Genomic DNA, 9,312 nt, shown 5'->3' on the forward strand with positions numbered 1-9,312 from the left:
ACCCCTGATATAGAGTCTTCAATCAACCTAAGAAGCATGTTTTGGAAAGTGGGAGGAAGCCAGAGTCCCTGGAGAAAAGACATGGAAGCAGGGGGAGGACTTGCAAACGTATGCACAGAAAGGAAACCCATATTCAAACCGTGCACATGCATTAATCGTGCCACCCTACTGAAACATGTCAGGTGATTTTGGAATACCATGTGGTTCCAATGTGGACCACTTAAGTTTGAGAAAATTGTTCAATTAAATCAATCGAGCTTGTCAATGTATGGGTTGAATGTTTTCCATTGTTCCATCAACGTTTCCAATTCAGGGACACGAGAAGCCAGAGCCTGGCTTTAAATTGGACTCTATCCTTGTCACCAGTCAAAGATACAATAAAGACAGACAACCTTACACACTGGCAAAGATTGGAAAGTGAATTGAATTCATGTAGCCTGTAAGTTGGTCAATTGAATACTATACCAATACAATTTATATTTAAGATACCATAGTAACTCAGGTCTATAGGAAATAACGTGAGGGACAAAGATAACGGGTAATGAAACAGATTATCTACATATTAAACCCTTATAAATCTTCTCTGCATTATTAAATGCTGTCTTGTAATGGCATAAATCTATTTTATTGTCTGTCCAAACTCCCCTATTGGGTGTCTCTCTTCTTTTGTAAATTAAATGTTTTTCGGTTAATGCAGAAGTGAATGGCTTCATTGGTGTTTATTGATTGAGTGACTTGACTGCTGGATGAACTAACAAGATCAATTCTGGGTGTAGTATTACGATTATTCTCTATCCTCATATTCACTTAACGGACAGTGTGTATTATTTAGTGACATCTAGTGGGGAACTAATAGAATGCAATGATACAAATTCAATGCGTGTTAATTTTGAAGCACGTGCACTACAGTGCCACACAGACAAAAATGTTGCAAGCCTACCACAATGTCTTCTAATTTTCCCTTTAGTGACAAAGTGCATTGTATTTGTTACACAGGCTATAGTCATTGATGCAGCAAATTTGCAATTTTTGTCCTCTTTGGGGTTCCATAGTAGAAAGATGGCAGCGTCTGATACCGCGATGCTTGACCCATGTAACAAAATTAGAGATTACCACACTCGTGGGATTTTAAAATGGCTGATCATTAATCAATCACAAGGTTACACACTGTACTTCTAATATGCATTACATTATGAAATTGTTTGTGGGTATCCAATTATTTTGCAACCGTACTGTATATTCACGGACATTCTATCAGAGCTAGGATGCAGGAGGTTTTCCCATTTCTCCTGAGTCAGTAACTTTGTTTCATTTGTTCAAACTTTTATTGGGTCTTCATTAGGTTTATCCTCTGGCTTGTGGTAATTTCTTATAAAGAATGTTCCCAGAAGCATCTGGGACAGATTTACATAATTCTAATATATGTTTTTAGACTATTTATGAGTGTGGTCACTCTATCCCAAAAAAAACCCCAAAAAACAGTGATAAGGTGATAACTTTGGAAAACAAACAGGATACATTTAAGACACATTGTATCATTCTCTGTTACTGTATATACTGAGGGTTTGATTTCTAGATAATGGCACGATTCTCTCTCTTTTAGTCATCGTACGAAAGTAAACTGTATTGGATTTCATGGGTGACACTATGCTTGTGTATTTGTGTGGTCATAGGATTTGTGACAATCTTATCTTTTATTTCAGACAGACCATCTGTGGAGGAAGTTAGAGTTCACCAGTGTCAAAAAGGAAGATGAACAGTCCCTGAACCAAATCCAACAGTTCCTTGGTGCTCGGTGGGATGTGAAGCTGTGGTGAGTCATGTGTGATGATGCATACTGTAAAATGCAAGTCACGTCCGGACCTTTTAAAACTGTAGTGACAGACTGTTAACTGTCTGATGATACATTTAGATGATTTAGATTCTCAAAATCGAATGTTTTAATCATTTAGAATCGTTAACTTCAGATTTTAGAAATGCAGCAATAAGCTTGGTTTATTCCATAATGATTCATAAATACATGTACAATAACACATACCAAACGTTTAGAAGATTATGTTTTAGCTTTTTGAAGAGACCAATGGACGGCATGAAATGTTCCCACCTACACAGTATGAGAGGGTGCCAAATTGTGGTTAACAGTCAAAGCTGATGCAGATGTCCCAGGGTTTTCGTTTCTTGTTAGCGACGGGAAAGAATCTGGCCAACTGACACATTAAAAAGGGTCCCCCGGCGAGGAAAGGAAGCCAGAATGCCACTTCACTTCCTTTAGCTGCAACACAGACACACACAAACGTTCAGAGTTTGCCATACACTGTTTTACTATGTTTCGGTATCACAACTAATGGGGGGGATGACTGGGGTTGGATAAGCATGACTCTGCAGCCTTGGGAGATTTATGAGAGCTCATATTTCATGAATATTCTTGCACCATTTGTATTTGCATTTGTATATGAGATTCTAAGAATAAGAACAAAAGACCAGAAGCGAGGACAATAGCACAATTGTTAGTGTTCGGAGAAGGGCATAAATGATGAAAGAGGTGCAAAACAAGACAGGGGGTTGGAAACATGTCATTAATTATAGACAATAATTATGTTGCAGTCATACCTGACAGTTTTGAGAACATTCCAAGATCATGGTGGTCCCACAGAGTTACTTTTTAAATGGTGCAATGACAGAAGATGTCAGACATCATCAACTGGTCCATTCCAGCATTTGTTTTAAAAATTAAAATAATTTTAAAACAATGACATATATGGAGACTAATTAACTTTACATGTATATTTTGGAATGCAAGAATAAGTGTCTGGAGAAAACTCATTTAGCACAGATTAAAATCTACAATCTATCAACTGTGAGAGATTGTGCTGATCATTACATCAGTTCTGCCTAAAATCACGATTAAAAAAAAATAGTCATAACATATGCTAGAACAAAGGAAAAACATAATCATTGCGCGCAACACTTTGGCAGCTGTTTGAAAAACAGAGATACTCTTATCACACCTATTTCAAAGTGGTCACCTCATCAACAAATTTCCCAAACTACTCCAAAACAGAGAAGAAACAGCATGAAATCAAGTAGCACAGCACATCACACTGTAGACATCAAACAATGTTTTCAGGGTTCAAACAAATTTTCCCCTTCAATGACCACACCTCCATTCATTCCACTTCTTGCCCTATTATTCGAGAAAGCCGTTTAACCCATGTCTGTGACCGCGGGTCAGTCTTTCAATTAAACCAGTAAATGTGAGTGAATCAAGCTGGAAAAAATCCTGCTTTCCAGGTGAGTTGAATTCAAGTTGACCAGCTCAGACTGCGGTCACAGCAGTGCCCCCATTCTCGACTTTGCTGGGTTTGACTCACTTGGCTGTAAAAGGACACCATTAGCCAAAAGGCTCATTAAGCCATTTTTCACCAATTACTTTTCCTTTACACGCAACACTCTCAGCCGGAGGGCTCTTGTATTTTTTTACAGAAAGAATGAGGCAAATCAATGCTCTGTAGAAAGTAAGAATAGAACAGATCTATTAAAATAGGCTGTTATTGTTATCAATCCACTAATCGAAGCTGCGATAATGGCTCAGACTCGTTCTGTTTGTGCTGAAGTGTAGCTGGTATTCTCAGCAGGAATTTGGGATGTACTATGTACCGTAAATTTCGGACTATAAGCCGCTACTTTTTTCTCCAGTTTTGAACCCTGCGGCTTATATATGTTTTTTCCATGAATTTTCTCATGACTAATACACTTATACACTCATAAAAAGATTGTGGACCGCTGTTGTGCTGTTATGTTAATAAAAGTTATGCGTCCCTAAACAATAATCTCTTTCCTGACAATCATCTTTGTGTATATTCTCTTACAAATGGTAATTAAACATTAAAAACCTTACCTTTGTAAATAACTCGTGCGCACATGCGGCTTATAGTCCAGGGCGGCTTATATAAGTATAAAACTAAAAAAATCATGAATATTAGCTGGTACGGCTTATAGTCCGGTGCGGTTCATAGCCCGAAATTTATGGTACGTATTTATTAATTTTTTATTTTTTTATTTACCCTCAGATCATGTTGGAGGGAAGCCTCGCAGAATTGAATCGGATCTAAATGGAAAAGGAGAAGCGAGCAATTCTCTCTCGGTCTCTCCATTTATCAATAGTCGCTACAGCAGATTGTTTACTTTTCACTCGTAGCTTGTAGCATATGGGTGACATCATGCAGTGAAAGGAAACTTTGATTCTTTCTTTCATCTACACGTAACTGCTTCAAACAACAAGGCGCATGTATGTCGGAATAGTTATGATTGTCTTATTGCCAATGTTTAATGTTATGTGTTCTGTTGATATATTGTTATTCTGTTATATGGTCTGTATTGCGCTTTGTACAGCTACAGCTGTTGTGAAAGCGCTATATAAATCAAGATGTGTTATAGTTTCCCAGTTTGTTCTTTAATGCTTACTATGCAATTAGTAATAAAGAGAGTATCCAAACAAAACACTTTTTTTTTTATTTTTTTAACAAAGATAAAAATCGCCGGGGATCTGTAAAGTCCCTGGGATGGACGGAAACACATTTCCTGTTCCGCGTTAACGTCTCTGTTTGGGTCAAGTCAGACACATGTCCATCCTGTTATGCTTTGTTCACTCAGGATGCAAAATGAACTGTGGCGTGGTGTGCCTTGCACAAGGTTGATTTCCCTTCACTTGCTTGTGCAAGCATTATTAGGGTTGTCAACCCCCTAAAAAATAAATAAGGGACATCTCATCAACAGGAATGGCCGACCTTGATGCCTTCATTGCCTTATAGGCTTGATTTGGGTTTTATTTCCAATTAATTTTGGTGGGTGAAACAGTTTTTAACTAATTAAACATGATTTGAATAAGATGCACTTTTTAAATGACCCAAAAAAGTCACAAGGGGTCATTTTGCTGTTCAAACGTATGTCGCTGTCATCAATGCTGCTTTGTTGCTATTAACAGTAACGAGAGCAGATTCTGTATCATCATACTCGTGTATGAATATGCTGTTAGCTCATTGGTCACAGAGGAAGGGGAGATCCTTGGACTGTTCCCAGCGTAAGTTGTCATATCGAGGGCACCGTTGTTCATTAATTCCATCGATATTTTACAAACTATTTTTGACTCACTCTGTACTAAGGGACAAAGTGCGGCCCTGTTCAACTCAATATGAGACAATAAATACGATTCCATTTTTCAAGGGACAGTTTGCAAAGAAAAAGAACCAATTTCATCATTTCCGAAGCAACAAGGATGACACAGCAACAACAGCTGCTTTATTCTTGTAATCCGGGACCGTCAATAAGCACACAGCTGCTTGTGAATTTGGCAGCCTTATTGGGGAATGATTGACGGTTGCAGAGTATTCTGTGAGGTTGTTTGTTATACTGGTTCGTACTCTGCACTACGAACGTGTATTTTCCGGTTTTGATTACCGACTCGAGCTTTTGGGGGAGGGGCGGAATGACGATTGATGGAAGCGCTTTTAAAATAACTCGGATGAATATAATATGAGGTGGCATGGTGACGCACTGGTTAGCACGTCGCCTCACAATTTAGAGGTTATGGGTTCGATTCTGGCCCCGGCATGCTCTCCTCTGGGTTCTCCGATTTGCTTCTATACATTCCAAAAATGGTAGGTTGATTGAGCAGTCCAAATTGCCCATAGTTGTGAGTCCTGATGATTGTTCATCTCTGTATACCCTGCAATTGGCTGGCAATGAGTTCAGGGTGTCCCCCGCCTACTGCCCAAAGCTGGCATAGGCTCCAACACGCCCGTGACCCTTGTGAGGTTGAGCAGTCCAGAAAATGGATGGATGGAGCATAAGGATAGACTGACGATGATGGACTTGTGCTCAGGTGGTGAACAAAAAACAAATGACGTGCCTTGCAAAATTTGGTAAATTGTCCACCTCTGGTGTTTACGGAATCGAGTCAGTACTTGACAAGTTTTTTGGTTGACTCAGACTCAGCCATTGGACTCGCAAAATATTTGTTTCTTATACTAGTGGACAACTCCCCTGCTCCTCCACCCATTCAAATTAAGAGAGACACATTTTACAGTGGTGTGTAATTTTTTTCTGCCGGTCAGATTTGATGAAACTTTGTCTGCATGTTCCAAAATACTTCAAAATTATGTCGTTATAAATATTGCAGCTAGCTTTTGACACTTTTTAGGTGGTCAGAGATGAGTTATCCCACCGTGCTTGCCTTAAATATAGAAACACAGCATGAAAATCATCATATTGAAATGGCGAGAGGAGGTTCCACTTTACATCATAACTAAAAATAGATGCAACAAACATATTTTTAACAAGCCAGAGTTGATTTTTCTAAGAGGAGCACAAAACAGAGCACACGAATGTGTTCTGAGCAATTCAAAAGAATATTGGGTTTGTTGCATGAATTGGAGTATATTTTAAAGCATACAAAGCTGTCAGGGAGGTGCTTGCTGTCTATGATTAAGTGTTGAATAGGAACTCACCTTTTATTTCAACTCCATACGACTTTATTTAGCGACTGCCCTCCTGACATGCAATAAAATCAACTCAACTCCCTCGAACTGCGTGACCTTTCTGGTGATTATCGAAGTAACACTGCCCCCTAGCAGTGTAGCATGTGAAGGATGTTATTTCAAAAAATATAAAAGTTGAAAAATGTCCCATGTCACAAAACTCAAAAGAACTAGAGCAAAAAGAGGCTGACATTGTATTTTAATCCATCTGAAGGATACCATAGCATTAAAGACCATCATACTTTACACTGTTCTAAATGTTTAAATTAATTATCCATTAATCATCTTTTCTTGCATTATTTTATCTGTTTTTCCTCCTTTGCTGAAGTCATTTCCCCTCCTCCGCTTTCGCTGTGTCATGTTTGAACCTGAACGTGGGAAGGCCAGTTGGTTTGATTTTGTGTGGGGTGTTTCTTTAATCCCAGCTGAATATGTTGTCTGTGAATGCATCTTTATCAAACAGTTTCTTGACTACTGTCCAACACTCTGCTGACTGCATGAGCCAAAACAACTTAGTATTCCGTCTTTCAAATGTTTAGATTGTAATATATCATTGTGTATCATAGATGCAGAATACCACAGTATTATTTTTACATTCATTTCTACTTCCTCTGTGGTCATCTTAAGACAACCATTGAGCTGATCAGATACTGGATGGTATCATGAGATGTCTTTCCTTAAGGCATAAAGTTCACGTAACCTTGCACGTAACCAGTATAATTCCAAAACTCATTAGTGAAAACTAATACTTTTCAATTAGTGCAAGTCTGTTGCAGTGAGCTGCGTAGATCCGCTAAGAGGCGAGTCAGACAAGGTTTGGGTACGTTCACAGATGCATGCAAGATGACACCGTTAACAAAAGGGCAGTATGCACCGTTGTGGGCGTGGACATAACCAATTGATTCAGCACCAATCGAAGCGGCTTCTCTGATCATCCTTGAATTTGTGAAAAAGAAATTGATTTGCTTGAGTTCGGGAAATTGAATTAAGCCTACAGTTGTTACATTTAGGAACTGCAGACAAGTAAATGGTGTAAATTGGTCCAGGGAGATGCCAGATCTGTCCTATGAAGGAGGCAATTGGAGAGCGCCTTCCACCCCAATCATTTGTGTTTGTGCGTGACACCAACCCCCTAAGCTGATGATGACTTTAAAAATCTAATAAAGATAAGAATAATTACAATACAGTACTTAATAATGGTTTATTTTTCATAGATTCAGAGGTTTTCGATGCACGCTGTTGTCATATTTATGAATAAAATACGAAGACATCAACTTTCTACTAGCTCTTGTGATTTGCTCTATCAAAACAACAGTAGTAGTGCTTTCAATGCGGAACTCCCAGTAAATCAATTCTCACCTTTTCTAAAATAAAGTTAATTTCATTAAGAACAACTATTGTATCGGCACGGAAACATTCCGCCACCCAGCTTCTTCTGATTATTTGGCAAAATGCATAGGAATAAATCCTGTAGCAATCTTTTAGCACCATCTAGTGACTTTTGACTTCCATTGCAGATTATTCAAGTTTCTTTTTTCTTCTTTTTTTTAATCCTGATAGGGAAAATAGTTTTACATCTCATTATTGTAATTAATTTAAATTTAAATGTGCTCTAAGTCAAGATATAAGATTAAATGATATATAGAATATACTATATGTGTACTTCTAGAAGCCAATACTGTACAGCATGTCTTTTGAATTTACTGAATGTTGTGATGTATTTACTCTTAGAAACAGTATTATGCATTGTACTTAATATATTATTTCCAGATCTGCTGATTATTACATTTGAGAGACCAGGCAAACATTTATTTAGTTTTACCACTCCTACAGCTTTCAGACTTATTTCAACTTGGTAAAATACACTTTAGGTTATAAACATAGGCCTATATTCTCTCTGCTCTGCTGAAACAACACCTATGACTGTTGTGAACTACAATCAAATTCAGAACCTCCTTACAGTTAACGACAGTTAGCTGTTATGCTGCTGGCAAATTGAATAAAAAGCCAACTGAAGTGATGTCCGCTTAAAGTGTAAATGCTGTTAACTCCAGATTTAAAAACTAAGCTTTTTACTCCATCTAGTTGATTAATAGCACATTGTGGTCACCACTTCTTCTCTTCCTCCTCATGTAGAAAGGCACTGTAACAGAATAGTTACTTTTTTGGGGGGTGTTATTAATATGTAACGCCGGTACATGTACATATCCACACCCAAGACAGGAAGGAATGAATGATTTTTAAAAAAAGAACAGTGTCTTTACTATATAAAAGACCAAAACAACCCCAAAGTGCAATAGGTCAACAACAATCACAACACCATCATTTGAGTTTTAATAAGTTCTCTTTTTGGGGGGGGAGGGTCTCTTGGCTTAGAGAATTCCGAAAATGCAAATGGTATACACCACATAAACAACAACACAAACATCAACACAAAATGCTCTGACAGCAGCAATTTTACCAGCATGACCGTTCCAAAATAAGTCCAGAGGAGGTCCCTGCTGTGCGATAGGTTTTCAGGCACCAAGGATTTGTGTGCGTATGTCACGCACGCACAGAAGGGGGAGAAAGGCAACATCTGCCTGCAGACCGCAAGACGGGGGCGTGATATGACAGGGGCGAACATCTAAAAAGAGGCGTACCCCCAGAAAGGGTTGTCAACTTGTATTTCATGACGTATTCAGACCACTCTCGAGAAAGGACGTGGAGGGGGCGGTGCTTGGTTCTGAAAGCCACGCCCCTAGATGATTTCATATTAAATGAGGTCGGAACAGAC

At 38.5% G+C, this 9,312-nt stretch overlaps 1 long non-coding RNA gene across 1 annotated transcript in view; it reads left to right on the forward strand.

Moving 5' to 3' along the window:
* LOC137840585 (uncharacterized) overlaps positions 1 to 4,425 on the forward strand; it is a 63,194-nt gene extending 58,769 nt beyond the window's left edge. The window contains exons 2-3 of the long non-coding RNA XR_011087332.1: positions 1,704 to 1,813; positions 4,071 to 4,425. This is a non-coding gene — a long non-coding RNA (uncharacterized lncRNA). The remainder of the gene's footprint in view (positions 1 to 1,703; positions 1,814 to 4,070) is intronic.
* The last annotated feature ends 4,887 nt before the right edge of the window (positions 4,426 to 9,312 follow it).

Source organism: Syngnathus scovelli, chromosome 9 (genome assembly GCF_024217435.2).
Source record: "Syngnathus scovelli strain Florida chromosome 9, RoL_Ssco_1.2, whole genome shotgun sequence".
In the NCBI taxonomy this organism is placed as follows: domain Eukaryota; kingdom Metazoa; phylum Chordata; class Actinopteri; order Syngnathiformes; family Syngnathidae; genus Syngnathus; species Syngnathus scovelli.